The following is a 16249-nucleotide window of genomic DNA, read 5'->3' as shown; positions in this document are numbered from 1 at the left end:
CCCTGATTTTTGACCCAATAAATGATTAAATTTGTTAGTGAAACCTCCTCAAAAATGTTCTCCTTGATTTTCTCTTTCCAATGAGCCATCCTGGGCCTCATTTGGCCAAGTATAACTCAATCTATGAGCCTCCAAAGTTGATGGGTCAAATCTGGCATGAATCTGGAAATTCTGTTGCTGGGCTAAAAATATTGTAATTAAAAACTAATCCTAAATTAGTCTCTAATTAATTCTAATTTAATTGCTAATTATAAACTAAACTAATTATTAATAAACTATTTATTAATTAATATCTAACTAACTATTATAATTAATTAATATAATAAACAAATTAATCTAATTATTTATTTATAAACAAATTTAATCTAATTAAAAAACTGATTAATATTAATCTAAATGATATTTGATTTTTAATTATTTAAATTTTAATTAATAATTAATTCTAATTAATTTAAAACTTATTATTAAATATGTAAACTATTTTAAATAAATAAAAAAACTAGCCTACCTTACTTCATTTGCTCCACTTACGTATGAGTGAGTTTTTAAAACCAAATGAATGGATTATGAAACTTTAATAAATGCCTTTTGAATTATGCTTATCGGGGATCGGGGTATGGAAGTGTCGGGAGGATTGTTAACATGCTGTGTTGAAAAGTTCTCATGCGATATGTCCTTTCGCATCGGTAAGTTGGGGGAATAAATATTATCGGGGTTTCATAAGTGAAAAAGAATTTGATGCGATGTATGTATTTTTTTATGATCGGGATCAGGAGGATTGAGTTTATTGGGATTTTAGAAATATGTCACTTGAAAACTCGCGATGCGATCAAATTTTTTTTATTATATTGATATTTTATGTTTTGAATTTTATTTTAATTAAATTAATTATTAATTAATTAAATTAAATTAAAATTTAACATTAAATATTAATTTTATTTTGGTTTTATTTTATGAATTTTAGTTTCTAAACTACAGCCACTTGTAAAATAAAATAAAAATAACAAAAATAAACTACAACTACTTGGATATTATGGGTTTTTTAAGATTAGTAATTGATTTGGAAATTGGAGTAAATTTCTTAAATCCCGATGTTTAATAATTTGGCTGCTTAAGTAAAAAAAAATTGAAAAATGTTAGTAAAAATTCACTAGGGGTTAATATTTAAAATGAGTTCATTATTGAGCTAATTTATTTACAAAATGCAATATTGTACATTTTATGCATTTTTAACCCAAGCTAGATAAATGATGAGACTTCAAAGGAGTGCCATTTATGAACCAGTTGACCAAATGAGGTGAAACAAGCGTCAATGTGAAGCTTATAAAAAATCGATTTTAACAAAGTAGTCAAAACAAAAATCCAAAGCAAATGAAAAATTAACAAAAGCATAGGGCAATCAACTAAATAAAAATCCAAAAAGGTGTTTAGCCAAAATTTTATAGAAAGGGTCCGCATTATTTGAAGTGAACACATCAATAATGGGGGGTTGTGTTTTTACCACAACAGGAGGAAATATTGGAAGTGCTCGAATTTTTTAAAAGAGATAATGGATGGACGGTCGAACTATTTACACATTTTTTTGACATTCTTCAGGGGATCTCCTAGCAATGGTGGAAGAATCGAGGATTAGGGGTATATCGATCCTTATATATGTTTGACATACATTTCCCTCATTCCAAAAAGGACATCCATTGGATCTTTCATGGATTATCGAACCATTTCACTTTGTAATAGTGTATATAAGATTATATCCAAGACTATTGCGGGCATGATTAAGCACACCCTATCAAAATATATATCCCCTGAACAATTCGATTTCCTACAGAATAGAAAGATCCATGATGTTGTGGCCACTGCTCAAGAATGCTTCCATTCAATCCACACCAAAAAACTAAATTTTGTCATTATGAAGGTTGACCTACAGAAGGCATATGATTGCCTAGACTGGGGATATCTGAGGATGGTCTTGCAAAAAATTGGGATACAGGTCAGGAATGTACAATGAATCACGGATTGCATCACTAATGTTAGATATGTTGTTATTATAAATGGATATACCACTTGTTTTTTCAAGGCGGGCTAGGCGCTCAGACATGGATGTTCCCTCTCTCCATTATTATTCATTTTGGAAATGGATGGAGTCAATTTGCATATCAAGAAAGTTCTGGCGGAGGGTGATTTTTGTGCTCTCTTACTGGGCTGAAATATCAAGATTTCACATAGTTTTTTGTGGACGATGTGCTGATAATGGGCATGATCAATAGGTTTTCATGGTTGGCTCTATTCCACATCTTTACTAAATTTGGGAATGCCACGAGACTATTCATGAATCTACAGAAGTCTATCATTTTATATGGCTATTGTGATCTGGAGGACATTGCATACATCTGAAGATTATTTGGGGTGGGGGCTGATGTATTGGGGAGGGGCATGAAATACTTGGGATATCATATCAAACCCAATAAATATAGGATAAATGACTGGATGTGGTTAGTGGATCGTTACTATAAAAATATCTCTGGGTGAGAGTACAGATGTTTATCACTGGGTGGACACATTACTCTCACCCAATCACTGATCACACAGCTGGGAGTGTTTTGGGCCCATTTATATTGCCTCCCGAGCACCATTATGAAGAAACTTAACAAGATCATGGCAAAATACATCTGGTCAGGATCGACCACCACATTCAAGTACCATCTAGCTAGTTTGGACTCCATTACAATACCAAAAAGATTGGGTGGTTGGGGAATCTTGGATTTGAGGCGTTTTGGATGGGTGTTGTTACAAAAAACATTGTGGAGAGGTATTTTTGGGGAGGGAATATGGTCGAATATTATTAGACATAAATACCTCAAAGAAAAAGAATTTACTATTTGGATGCGTAGGGAGCTCATTGGGACTACTTTAGGGTTGACTATATGGCTCAGCTTAAACAAGATCTGGCATAGTTTTCTGCAAAACTTATATTGGATCTTTGGATCTAGACATAAAATACTGATTGGCTAGGACCAAATTTTAGGTATGGGTTGGGATTTACATCCATCAGTTGGACTTATCCAATATATAAACAATAAGGGCATTTTCTATTGGAATCAAGCCATTAGGCAATGGCATGGGTATTTACCTATCTGGAAAAGATCAAAGGATATGGTACTGGAGGGCCCGATGGCACAGGAATGGGAGCAGATCAGGACTAAGATGAAATTGGTAGGTGTTAGTTGGGAGGCTCGTGGAAATCGAATTTCTTGGCTTGGAAAAACGAAAGAAGGAGGCATAGTGGTGGCAGACGTTTATAATAATTTCTGTAACTAAGAGGTACCAAATCAGAGGTATGCTAGTTTTATAAGTTTTGGATATCTAGAATACTTAGTAAGATCATTTTATTTCTTTGGCTTGTGTTATGAATCCAGCTCACAAAAAGATAGAAAAGATAGATGAATGCCTTAGAAATAAGCCTCTTCGAGGGGGCAACCTCCTTTACATTACACAAATGAACAATTCTTGGATGATACAAATGACAAGACCTCTTTTCTATATATAGGAGTCTAAGGGGTCATAATATAATCAGAGCCGACATAACAATAATAATGTAAGGACACAATAATAACAATAGTGGGATTCTATGGGGCACAATAATAACAATATGGGGACTACATGGGCACAACAATATAATAAGGGGTTGTACTAATAACAATAAGGGGTTACACTAGTAGTATAGGGACCTAACATGCCCCTCTCCTTCAAAAAGTGTTGTCCTCAACGCATGAGTAGTTCTTGATGCTTCTGTATAAAATTCTCATCCTTCCATGTGGAATCTTTAGTGGGTAACTTCTTCCACTTGATTATATACTCTGAAATTGATCGATTTCGTAGCTGTTGACTTCTAAATTTTGTGAATGCTTCAGGTTCCAATATGATTTTTCCTTCCTTGTCAAGTTATGGCAATATTGTTGGAACTGGGATCTTCGGCAACTTTTGAATAAGTTCCCACCCAATTTCACCATTATTCCATTAATCCCTTTCTTTTTTTATCAAATTTGGTTGGGTAATTATACCAACCTCTACCATTTCTGCAACCATATGTTCAATTTCACTCCTTTGGGCATATGGATATCTATAAAGCCTGATGTTTGGAGGAACACTTCCTGGAATCAAATGAATAGCATGATCATGATCACAAATAGGTGGGAGACCTTTGGGAGTCTCAAATACCTTGGAATGATTTTCCAATACTTTTTGGATATCTAGAGAAATAGATGATTTCGATGTGGGAACCATTAGCAAACATAATTGTGCAATTACACCTCGTTGTTCTTTCTTTAGAATCTTTGTGATTCCTTTAGAGCTAATTTTCTTTGCTGGTTTCCCTGTGATACCCCTTAATTCAACTTCCTTTCCTTCGGAAGAAAATCTCATGATAAGTTCTCGAAAGTTAAAAGCTATTATACCCAAGGATTGTAGCCATTGGACTCCTAATACAACATCAGTACCACCCATTGGAACAGAAATCATTGGGCTATTTAATACATATTCTCCCATGGATAGCTTGATATTATGGCACTTTCCAGAGCAATTTATGGTTCCTCCACTTACAACCGTCACTTGACACTCTGGTGCTAGATATAGGAAGAAATTCAATTCCTTGGCTATCTTACAATGAATAAAATTATGGGTACTACCCGAATCAATCAACACTATTACCCTTTTCTTCTTGATATGTCCTTCTATCTTTATAGTTTGAGGAGTGGTAATTCTGACTAATGCATTACAAGATATGGTCATATTCATTTCTTCTTTCTCTGGGGTTGGTTCTTGGTGAGTATCCTTTTATTTTTATGTTTCTTGATACTTTTCTTCCTGATATTTCACTGCTTGAACCTTCTTCTTCTTGTAATGTCCTTTTATCTTCAGAGTTTTAGGAGTGGTAATTTCTGCCATTGCAATAAAAGATATGGTCAAATCCATTTTTCTTTCTCTAGGGTTGGTTCCTAGTGTATATCATCTTCTTTTGACATTTCTTGATCCTTTTCGTGATTAGGAGGCCTTTCTTATAGTAGCTTTGTCCCACCTTCCTTCAAACCTTCCATGTATTTCTTCAAATCTTCCATGCCTTTCTTCCAATATGCTTTCATATCCTTGTTATCAGCTTCCAAGGCATAGATAAAACTATTTGTATTTTGCTTCTCTAGAATATCATTTAACCTTATATTCAATTTTTGAAAGTCCTCAATGTGCTCTGCCATTGAACCTTTTTGTTTTAGATTTATCAATTGGCTAAAGAAGGTGTTGCTCTTGGTATCTTCATAATGTGCTATCATTTTCTCCATGAAAATTGACCACGTGATAAGTGGTTTATGAGAACAAAGACCTTTATACCATAAAAATTGATTTAGTTCTAAATAATTAGATGCAATACATACCTTTTGTAATAGTGGTACACCATGTAGATCAAAATATTTCTCCATCTATAGTATCCAATTTACCAGATCCTTGTCATCAAACTTCCTCATCTCGCTTTTTCTTGATTTTAGGAGCTCGATCTTGAAACGAATGTAACTCTGTAATTTCAGATCTTTAAGTTCTGAAATTTCATCCTGTAATATCCGTCTGAGTCCTCTTTCTAACTTTGCAAGTCTAATCGCAATTTTATTCCCGAAAAAAGATTTATTCCCAATCTCCCGTGATGACCTAATTATAGACTAGTTCGATAGAGTGAACTTGTACGACATGCCATGTGTCACTATTTCAACCTTAGGTTCTGAAATTTGTACCCAAACAAAATACAGTCTGTTCTCTTTCTGCAACTTCTTACTAAATTTCAATATGATGCTTAGATAGAAAGTTGTGATGATTTTCCCAAGAACACCTATTTAGGATGTCATTCGGGAGTCTGCAAAAACCCTAACTTCCTCAGATCATATATCCGAAAATATAGCGAGCCAAGATATGAAATTCAAACCCCAGGTACAGACCGATTTCGTTTCAAATGGGTTTTTTTTTAGGTTCTGAAACTTTGTAGAGAAAACGTTATAGAGAAAATTTCACAATGACCTATTTTAGATGAAATTCTGGAGCTTGCAAAAGCCCTAACTTCCTCAGATTATATCTACTAAAATATAGTAAGACAAGATCTGAAATTTGGACCCGAGGTTCAGCACAATTTCTTCTCAAATTGATGTTTTTTTCGCTTCTGAAATTTCGCAGAAAAAAAGTTATAGGGAAAATTCCATGATGACCTGTTTGGAGCAGCGAAACCCTAGAATCCAAAGCTCTGATACCAAATGTTATGAAAACAGCTCATAAAAAGATAGAAACCATAGATGAACGCTTTAGAAATAAGCCTCTTTGAGGGGGAAACCTCATTTACATTACACAAATGAACAATTCTTGGATGATACAAATGACAAGACCCCTTTTCTAAATATAGGAGTCTAAGGGGTCATAATATAATCAAAACCGACATAACAATAATAATGTAAAGGCACAATAATAACAATAGTGGGCTTCTACAGGGCACAATAATAACAATATGGGAACTACATGGGCACAACAATATAATAAGGCAGTTGTACTAATAACAATAAGGGGTTACACTAGTAGTAAGACCGTTTATTTCTTTGGCTTGTTTGGAAAAAAAAGAACTTGACTTGGGAAAACCTACAAAAGAGGAACTGGCAGGGGCATGGAGTATGTGCATTGTGCAAGAACGCGACGGAAGACAATATTCATATATTTCTGAAATTCCCTGTTACTATTCAGATCTTGAGCAATATTGCTTAGAACATTGGTTTTCCACACAATCAATATGATAGCATCATTGACTGTTTATGCTGCTGGAGCAAACAAATATCCCAATGGAGGACAATCCCATTAACATTTTTTGGGAAATTTGGAGATGGCACAATAAAATTATCTTTGAGAACTATAGAGAAAATGAAACATGTGTTTGACCGCATTATTGGATGGTATAAATCTGCAAATGACAACAACAGTGGCCCCAAGCGGCCAATTCGTAGAAAGACGGGCCCTCAGAATGACTATTTGGCGAGTTTCTTTGATGGTGCGGTACAAAGGGACACTTGTGGGTGTGGCTTCTGGATCATTATATCGAGGGAACAAGAATATTGGGTCCACTGGGGTGCTAGTAGGGGCACAAATATGAAGGCAGAAGTTATAGCTTTATGGGGACTCCTTTGGTTCACTTCCTATCTGGACATTCCCACCATCCACATTTATGGAGATTCACAAACTATCATTGACCATGTAAGGGGCAACAGTAAAATAAATCAACCACGACTTCATGGATGGCTCAGAGAAATTGAGATCCTCTGGGGATCTCTCAAAGACTCAACGATTCAGCACATTGGAAGGGAATACAACCAGAATGCAGACATGTCAAAGATGGGTCTACTGGATGCACTAGATGGGATGCACATTGAGATTAAGTTGGGGGACAACATACTAGACATTGGGATCCTCCCACTCCCGGGATAACATTCCCTCGTAGATGGGATCTTACCACCTGAAAATTGGTGTCTTTATTTCTTCCAAGAGGCGGTTTTGTGCCTGTTTTTTATGTTTTTGAATATGCATAGTTTTATATTATGAGATGATATGATAGACTGAATACGTTTTGATATAAGTGGGACATTTAAAAATGTTGCAGGTTTTTTTATGTTTTACTTTCCTCTATGTTTCAATTGTATATATATAGGAAGCTATATTAGCAATGTCTAAAAATAATTGGCGTAAAGGTATGGACAGATACTATACAAAACAAGATGTGGGAGCAAATAGATATGCAATGTAAAATTGTGAGATATATTTTTTGTTTTTTACTCATATTTTTTCCTTACTGAAAAAAAAATAAAAAATAAAACATAATTTAATAAATTCTTTAAAAAGTATTAAAATAAATATTCATGTTTGAAAAAATCATTGTAAGAAATAATTTAATGAATTTCATTAAGATAAATAATTATATTAAAAAGTGACATACATTGATTACAAATTATATTAAAAAAATTTTAAAAAAACCATTGTAATGATAATTTTTATAAAAAGTATATATTTATTAAAGAGTGACTTAAATGATGTTATTAGAATTATTTTAGATTACTTTCACTTTTTTCCTTTTCTTTTTTAATAAAGTATAAATTAAAATTAATAAAACTAAATTTCACATCAACTGAGTACTTTACATTTACTTAAATTAAAATATTATATTAACCCATCAATTTTATCCCATAAAAAAAATGTGTTCCACATACTAGACCGATGTTGGTTGGTATTACAGGGTTGGAATTTGACAAACATTTTACCCGTTAAATATGTTAGTACATTGTGATGTGTTTGGAAATTTATAAAACGTATTATTGAGAGTTCATTCTTTTCTCAAAACGTCATTAATACCTCTCTAAAGGGCTAAAGGGTACTGCAACGATATTCAGACACGTTTGTTTCTATCCTACGTCATGTGGAAATTGGAGCAATGAAAATGTCGTTTCAAGTTTTTAACTCAGGTTTCTGACTTCAAATAGATCACTAAAAAAAATAGCGTGCTACATTGCTACAGTTCAATGCATTTATTTGTACAACATTCTCAAAGATACAACGGTATCTGCCTTGGTTGCTTTGATCCAAGGCCAAGTTACGCATTAGCAATTGTAATTCCCTTCTTCAGGTAAGCACACGCGATATGATCATCTGATCTTCCACAACTTACATAGTTATGGAATTTGAGTGATGGAATTCTTAGTGTCAGCTTCTTAAGACAAGCTTGTTTGTTGAGAGCTTCAGTTTCATTCATAATGCCGTTGCTACAGAAACTATCATAACATCAGCACCCTCCAATGTCTAGACCACTTTAAACCACGACTGCTCATATTTTGATTTGCTCAAGGAGTTTGTTGCCAATGTGAAAACCCGAGTGGAAGCCCAAAAGCTTCACATTCAAAAATATCTCAATGGGAAATGAGAAAAAAAAACAAAAGTTTTTCTCAAGATTAAACTTATTAGTACATAAGCAATTTGTGGCCATGTTATATATGCATGCTAATTGTTTGACGAAATACCTTAATCAAAATCAAATATTTTTCTATGGAATGCCTTGATCACGGGACATGCCATGCACTACCGTTATGACGATGCCTTTAGACTCTATTACCAAATACAATCGGGGGAAAGCCCGCAACCAAATGCTTTCACCTTTCTTTTTGTTCTCAAAGCCTCTTCTAGCTTCACAGCTCTGAGCAGGGTAAGGGCATCCACAATTGCATTATTAGAAGTGGGCTAGAATGTAATATTTATGTGTGAAGTTCTCTTGCAGACATTTATACCAAATGTGCAAGTTTAGAGGAAGCATGCCAAGTTTCTGAGTGAATGTCACAAAGAAATTTTGTGTAGGGGACTGTTATCATGGTTGAATATGGTTAGAATGGGGAAGTAAATAAAGTGTTGCAATGTTCTCTTACTATGGCATGAAATCCAACTTTGTTACTATGGTAAGTGTTTTTCTTGCATGTACCATCTTAACGACAATACATTTAGGCAAAGAAGTCCATAACTACATTTAATAGTCCCTTTTCTTGATATGGTCAAAATGGACGGAATTTACCCATGGTATTTGCCCATGGGATCTTCCCATGGTATTTGCCTTCGTTTTCAAGGGAAAATAATAATATAAGATTTCTACAAATTCCATCAAGCCTATTAAAGGGGACAAAAGCTAGGCCTTTGGAGGATGGGGGAGTTTGTCTGTCTTATTGTGTTTGTTTAGAACTTGGCATGGCCAGTTATAGTTTAATCCCAAGGACGAAAATCTTGTGGGTGTGGCTTGTCTTGTTGATCCATCTAGGGTCCACGATTGTGCTTCATTTTTTTTATTTTCTCTTTTTATGAGTAGTCGTTTGTATGGCAAGTATTATTTCTTCAGTTAATAATATAAATAAAGGTTTCATTTCCATATCCCATTCTATTCAACTTTTTTTTATTGCAAGCATTTTTAACTAGAACACTAAAGTGTGCTAGATTTGTTAAAATTTGTAATGTTTGGGATCTTACAATGGTATCAAAGTTGTGCATCTTGCGAGCCTGAGGGTTTTATGCAAGGAACTTCGGTGTAATTTATTCTCACCCTAGCCATCGTTCCCATCTCCGGTGGTATCTAGTATCACCATAGCTGGTTTGATTTTTTATTGATTAAAATGAGAGTTTTCTACTGATTGAGAATATGGTCAACCACGAACCGAGAGCCTATTCATCATCATGCAAGAGGCAGGCCAAGAGGCCATATACATCTGTTGCAAAAAGGCATTAGATCTCGGTGTGTTGTGTAGAATCTGATCATTGGAAGGGGGAAATATAATATATTTAGCTAAGATTGAAACCTAGAGTGGTGATTTCTTTTTTTGTAGGTCACTGATGATGTAAGGTTGTGGGGTTTTTTATACACCGTGTAGGCAACAAGCACAATGGTTGGAAGACCGTAAAGCCTCATTCATCGTAGTGCTAAGGTTCTATATATTAGAAAAATAGAACAAAGAGCAAAGAGCGATTTTGCACAACACAAATCTCACACTATAATATTATTCATTTCAACAGTTACATATATAGGAAATTACACACTAACATCAACACCTCTAGATAATGACTTCTAAAATGATGCATAGGGATTAACAATGACAATTACACATGACATGGAAGCATTACTTCTGACACCCTCCCTTAATGCTAACATGAAAAACACATATTACAACAATGAATAGATCTCAGTCTAACTCGTCTTCATCAACACCCACATCCACTCTTGAATCTCGCAAATGCTGCTCTTTCCCCACCACATCTTCGAGCTGTCACTTGACCTCCATTTAAAATGCAACCGCCTCTGACCATCGTTGAAGAAGTTTGCAAGATCAAAAATATTGACACCTTTGCTCTTCGAGGCTTCTGCGATAAGAGCTATCAAGTAATGAACCACCTTATGGACCAACCACCATCTGTCAGATATTTCGCTTTCGGCTATCCTTCATTTGCTAGGATGGAGGTCTGGATATTGAATGTGTTCAAATTTTGATGAAACAACTTGACCTTACAACACACAAGATTAATGTTTCGGACACCGAGGCTTCTAGTTTAAGCACCAACCATTTTTATAACCAATATAAACACACAAGAATTGATGTTTCGGACACCGAGGCTTCCAGTTTAAGAACTGCCAACCCTTTTTATAACCAGAATAGAAAACTACTTCAACTCACACCACAAACATACAAACAAACACACAATCAACACTATATTAAATAAAACAATCACCCTAGCCCAGATTTATGTAGTAGTAAAACACCTAACAACCTCCCAAGATCTTCACCTCCTTGATCCCCCATATTTACTCCACTTAGACAATGAAGAATCAATTGGGATTTAATCGCATGCTCTTAGCATAACCTTGTTGGAATCCTATTCTTCGTTGACATCGAAGCTACAGAGCGTTGCAGTGTTCTGTGTGGATTGGAAAACACCATCATGGAATACACGATGGATCGGTTATACAACATCAAACTGCAAGGATCTACGTGCAGGAAATCGTTGGAGGTGACATGTCCACCTGTTATTTGTGTCAAGGGATAGATCCTTCCTACATAGAAACTATGGACAATAGAAAAAAAATATACACATTGCAGAGCATCTAGGACGATATTCCTTTGGAGCATTGATATTTGAGATTTGAGTGAATCAGGTTCTTCTCCCACACCACGCAACAATTTATATTTTCTTTAAATCAATGAAGGATGAATCACATATCTTCACGTGTGAAGGTTTGAATTCTTCTGTCAATGCCAAAAAAATTATATGTAACCCATGATGCTTGGATTCACATTTTCCCTTCGTCCTATGTTTAAATAAGATCCGATGAAATGAGCTCAAATATTATCCGCCACGATCTGCCAACGATTAGTGACGTGCTACGGTGTTGATGGGACCCAGCTTGGTCGTAGGTAGTTTCTTTAAGAGGAATTAAAGAATGCAACAAAAAAGGAAGAGAGCGCAGCAAGAAGTACATCTTTATTTCCATCGGTTGCTAAAAATGATAGATCTAAACTCTTACACTACGGATCTTGATGCCATTCTATGGTAGAGGGAATCTGAGTGGACAGAACTCATGTTGAAGAGATAAATCAGACAACAGTTAGGCCTTCACAACAAAATATCTTTAACAACCTATGCAACTACTTGCTCGAATGATCTTCTCTGCTTTCAAGAAGAGAGTTGTCTTGGTCAAAGACTCATGTATTCAGATAGAGAAATCTCTAGTCGCAGAGAATGATCTGAGCCTTTGTACGCTCATGATTTGGCCAATCAAATTTATTAATTCCTATGTTTCCCATGTAAATAGGAACACTCAATGTTTCATCCACAAAATAAATAGAGGAAGCAATCGTATAATGAATTGAACTTTACTAATCTATCTTATGGCTCTGATACCATATTAGAAAAATAGAATAGAGAGCAGAGAGTGATTTTGCACAACACAAATCTCACACTGTAATATTATTCATTTCAATAGTTACATATATAGGAAATTACACATTGACTTCAACACCTCTAGATAATGACTCCAACTCATTACATAAGAATCAACAACTTCTAGAATGATGAATAGGGATTGACAATTACAAATACACATGACAAGGAAGCATTACTTCCAACACTATAACCCACCATGGAGAAAGGGAATAATATTGAAGTCGCATGACTAATTTTTTGAACGAAGTGATCACCCCATGGTAGTGTTGTGCATGCCAAATGTTTTTGCACGAGTTAACACTCTGTTCCAAATTAGAATCGCCCCACATTGCTAATTTAGAGTAGTTGATGTCATCAGGAGATTTATTGGTTGTTTGTGCATAGGGTTGGGTAGTCATAGGAAAATCGATTTTTTTTAACAAGGTCGATATGCCATATTACGTGCACAGAGCTAGCCCTCTAGAAATTGAAGGTCAATGAGGCCCTAAGGAGACCACAAGTCTCTATAGGTCAATGGAGGTCAACGAGTGATCTAGGTCCGGGTGTGACGAAGGACCCTTCCAAGACCTTTTACTTCCGTGATGTGTTAAATTGCATTTTTAAAATAACATTAATGAATACATCTATATGCTGTAGAGAAGAGGAACATGTCAATCATCAACGCATGAAAACATAAGCCATTGATAACGAAGTTCATCCAAGAGGGACTAGGTCTCCGAGCCCTTGTGTCAGGATGGTGTAGGCCGCTGCATTAAGTGTTGTCAATAGTGATGATGTACATAAGAGATGACATTGCTATCATACAAGGAAAATTCCCTCACACAAGAGTGGCTCTAAGAGCTGTTCCACTACATGAACTCTCAGTCAAAAGACTCCCATCAGTATGACACAAAACTCATGCATGATGACCATCTCGCTAACATGGCATAAAAGGGATCTCAAAGCAAACATGCATGGCGACACATGAGTATCCCATCAATATACAACAAAGGGATCTCAAAACACAACATGATGAGTCATGACAACAAGTACATCCTATAGGCGATTCCACATCACCTCAAGTAGGGATCATAAAAATGAGTAAGAAACAGGATTCCACATCAAGCATCAACAAGGATATGTGTAGCACAATGCATAAAGAAGAAGTACATGAACACAACATATAATTCGCAACCAAGGGCCATCTGAAGAAGCGGATGTCAAACTATTGAAGCTGTTCGGACCATCGATCTCACGGCATCAATCGCACGACTACTCGCACATGGATGTGGACACTTGCATTCCACTTAGAAAAATGGCTGAAGAATAGAATGAGAAAAAGATAAATCTAAACATGCCATCATATTTATGGCGTCGAATAGTGCAAAATCGACTATCCAAAATCTGAATTCTGAGAAGTTCAGAATATGGGGCTTAAGGAATCTTTTAGATTCCCCCTAGATTCCTCAAAGATTCTACTCCATGGGTGGACTGGAGATCTGCAACTCCAAAGGTGAATATGGCTTCACCATTGTGATCCCTGTAGAAAACCATGAAAAACGGCTATAAACTTGACTATATTCTGACCTGGAGAAAAATTACCTCCTCGGGGAAATTGCAAGGATCATGATTTCACTCCCTATTTTTGCAGCAATCATGCTTCCACCTTCATACTAAAAATGGCTAAAAAATTCAGAACTTTGATGGAGAAACAGACAACGCCATTGCGTTCATGGCATCGAGAAGTGTTGAAACCATATAAAATTTGTCCAAATCTAATAAAGTGAAATTTCATCCCTCCTGCAAAAATGTTGCCTTGAACTGTGTGCTCAGATTCTGCCTCCTCTGTCTCGAAATTCATGCCCACTCCTAGTTCCTCCATATGGCCCCGAACTACGTGCAAAATGAGGTTTATATTATTCTTTGGGCAGAAATACCAATAAAGTTTGTTTGGTGCAGTGGTAAACATAAGCACTAGTTGACGAGGGGTAAAGTAGTCAAACCCCGCCCCTCCCATTTTTTTCACGTTATTGTTTTTTCTTGTATCGAATTAAATTTCAAACAGGGGTTGGGTCCACATTGGATGGCCCACCCTATAATCTGCTTTTGCATGCATTAAGTTCTTGCGGTTGCATTAAAGTTTGGACCATCGGTTTTATGTGGTAGTATCGTAATGGGGGTACATAATGTTTATGGGCACATAATATTTATGGGGCCGCCCACTTGGGGGACGGCCACATAGGTTGGGCGGGTTCGACCCCTGCTGGCACCCTTAACCATCTTCCCACACATTTTTTTTTGTGTGTGAGGTTTGTTGGGGTGTGGGCTGGGTCCACTAGAGGTGGCCGGCCCACCCCCTTAATACATGGTTTAATGTTTATGTGGCGTGGGTGGAGGGCTCAGTGGGGTGATGGCCACCAAGCCAAATTTTAAAATTTTCGTAAAGTTTATGGTTAGGCTGGTGGGGGTCATGGCCCGTCGGGCTTATAACAATTTTTTTTGCTATGTAATATATTTCTGGGGTGGCGAGGGTGGTCGCCCGCCACCTCATATATATTTTATTTTTATTATTATTTAAAATAAAATATATTTTCGAATTTGTCTAATATAGTCGATATTAGACAAATTAACGATCCCACAAATTCACCCGTTTTCAGGAGCTAGGTTCAATGCTTGGGACTTGGTCATTTTGTAGGACACTTAAACCTAGCCCATAGCCCAACTTTGACCAAAACTTTGACTGGCTCATTCTCCCTCATACAAGCTCGGATTGACGAACGTTCACACCTCCATGATTAGGACAATGAGATCTACGCTCTGGTCTTGGGTCAAATTCATTCTGAACACTTTGATTTTCGAGCGTTCATAAGCCCTCGTTATCCTATGTGTCTCTGTAGCCACCTGGATCAATCCTCTCCATTGAGGATCTCTTGGTCCGACAAAAGCATGAAAAATAATCTGCAACTTCTTTGTACCTTGTCTGCATCACAAGAGTCGTAAAAAGGTCTCGCTTCCATCTCCTTCAACTTTGTTCTTCAGAGCCTTAAGCGATGAGCCGACACCTGCTACCTCTGCAACCTGTAGTACATTATTTTGCAAATTACATGCATGACTTTCATGACAAACTAATGACGCAAACATCCCATACTTGCCACGTGTTTATAACACATACTCGGTGGTCAAGTTTACATCAATATGGACACAAGACCCCAACTACGACAACAAGGCCAACCTATCATTGTTGCTTCAACAAGTGATGGAAAAGTCATCATCACTACAACACATGATTTACAGAGATAAGGGTAGACACTATTTGCTTTGACAAGTGATGGAAACATAACATCACTTTCAGAGTGTAAAATGCGCCTCAAAATAAGAGAATACATCATTGTCGCTGAATAAGTGATGGAAAACACATCATCACTTGTACCTTTTAAAATGCAACAAATCATTTACGAAAGCATGACCATGAAATGACAACATGTCTAGAAACCATTTTTCACTTATCAAGGTGAATGGGTCGCCTCCTTGTGGTGGTTTTCCTTGTTGAACAATTGCTTCACCTGGTTCATGCACCGACGCTTTGTCTTTAAGGTGCTTCTCTGGATGGAGCCTCCAAAAAGTGGCTCTTTGATGGCCACTACTGTCACAATGACTGTAATAGGTTTTCTTCCTCCAGATATGTTTAACTTATTTCTTTACCAGTTGTCGTGAGGGCCTTTCACGCCCCATCCTTTTG

Source organism: Pinus tabuliformis, chromosome 2_2, assembly GCF_031772625.1.
Source record: "Pinus tabuliformis cultivar Carrire ecotype Pingquan chromosome 2_2, CPIR1, whole genome shotgun sequence".
Taxonomy (NCBI): Eukaryota; Viridiplantae; Streptophyta; class Pinopsida; order Pinales; family Pinaceae; genus Pinus; species Pinus tabuliformis.
This window is presented reverse-complemented; position numbering follows the sequence as displayed.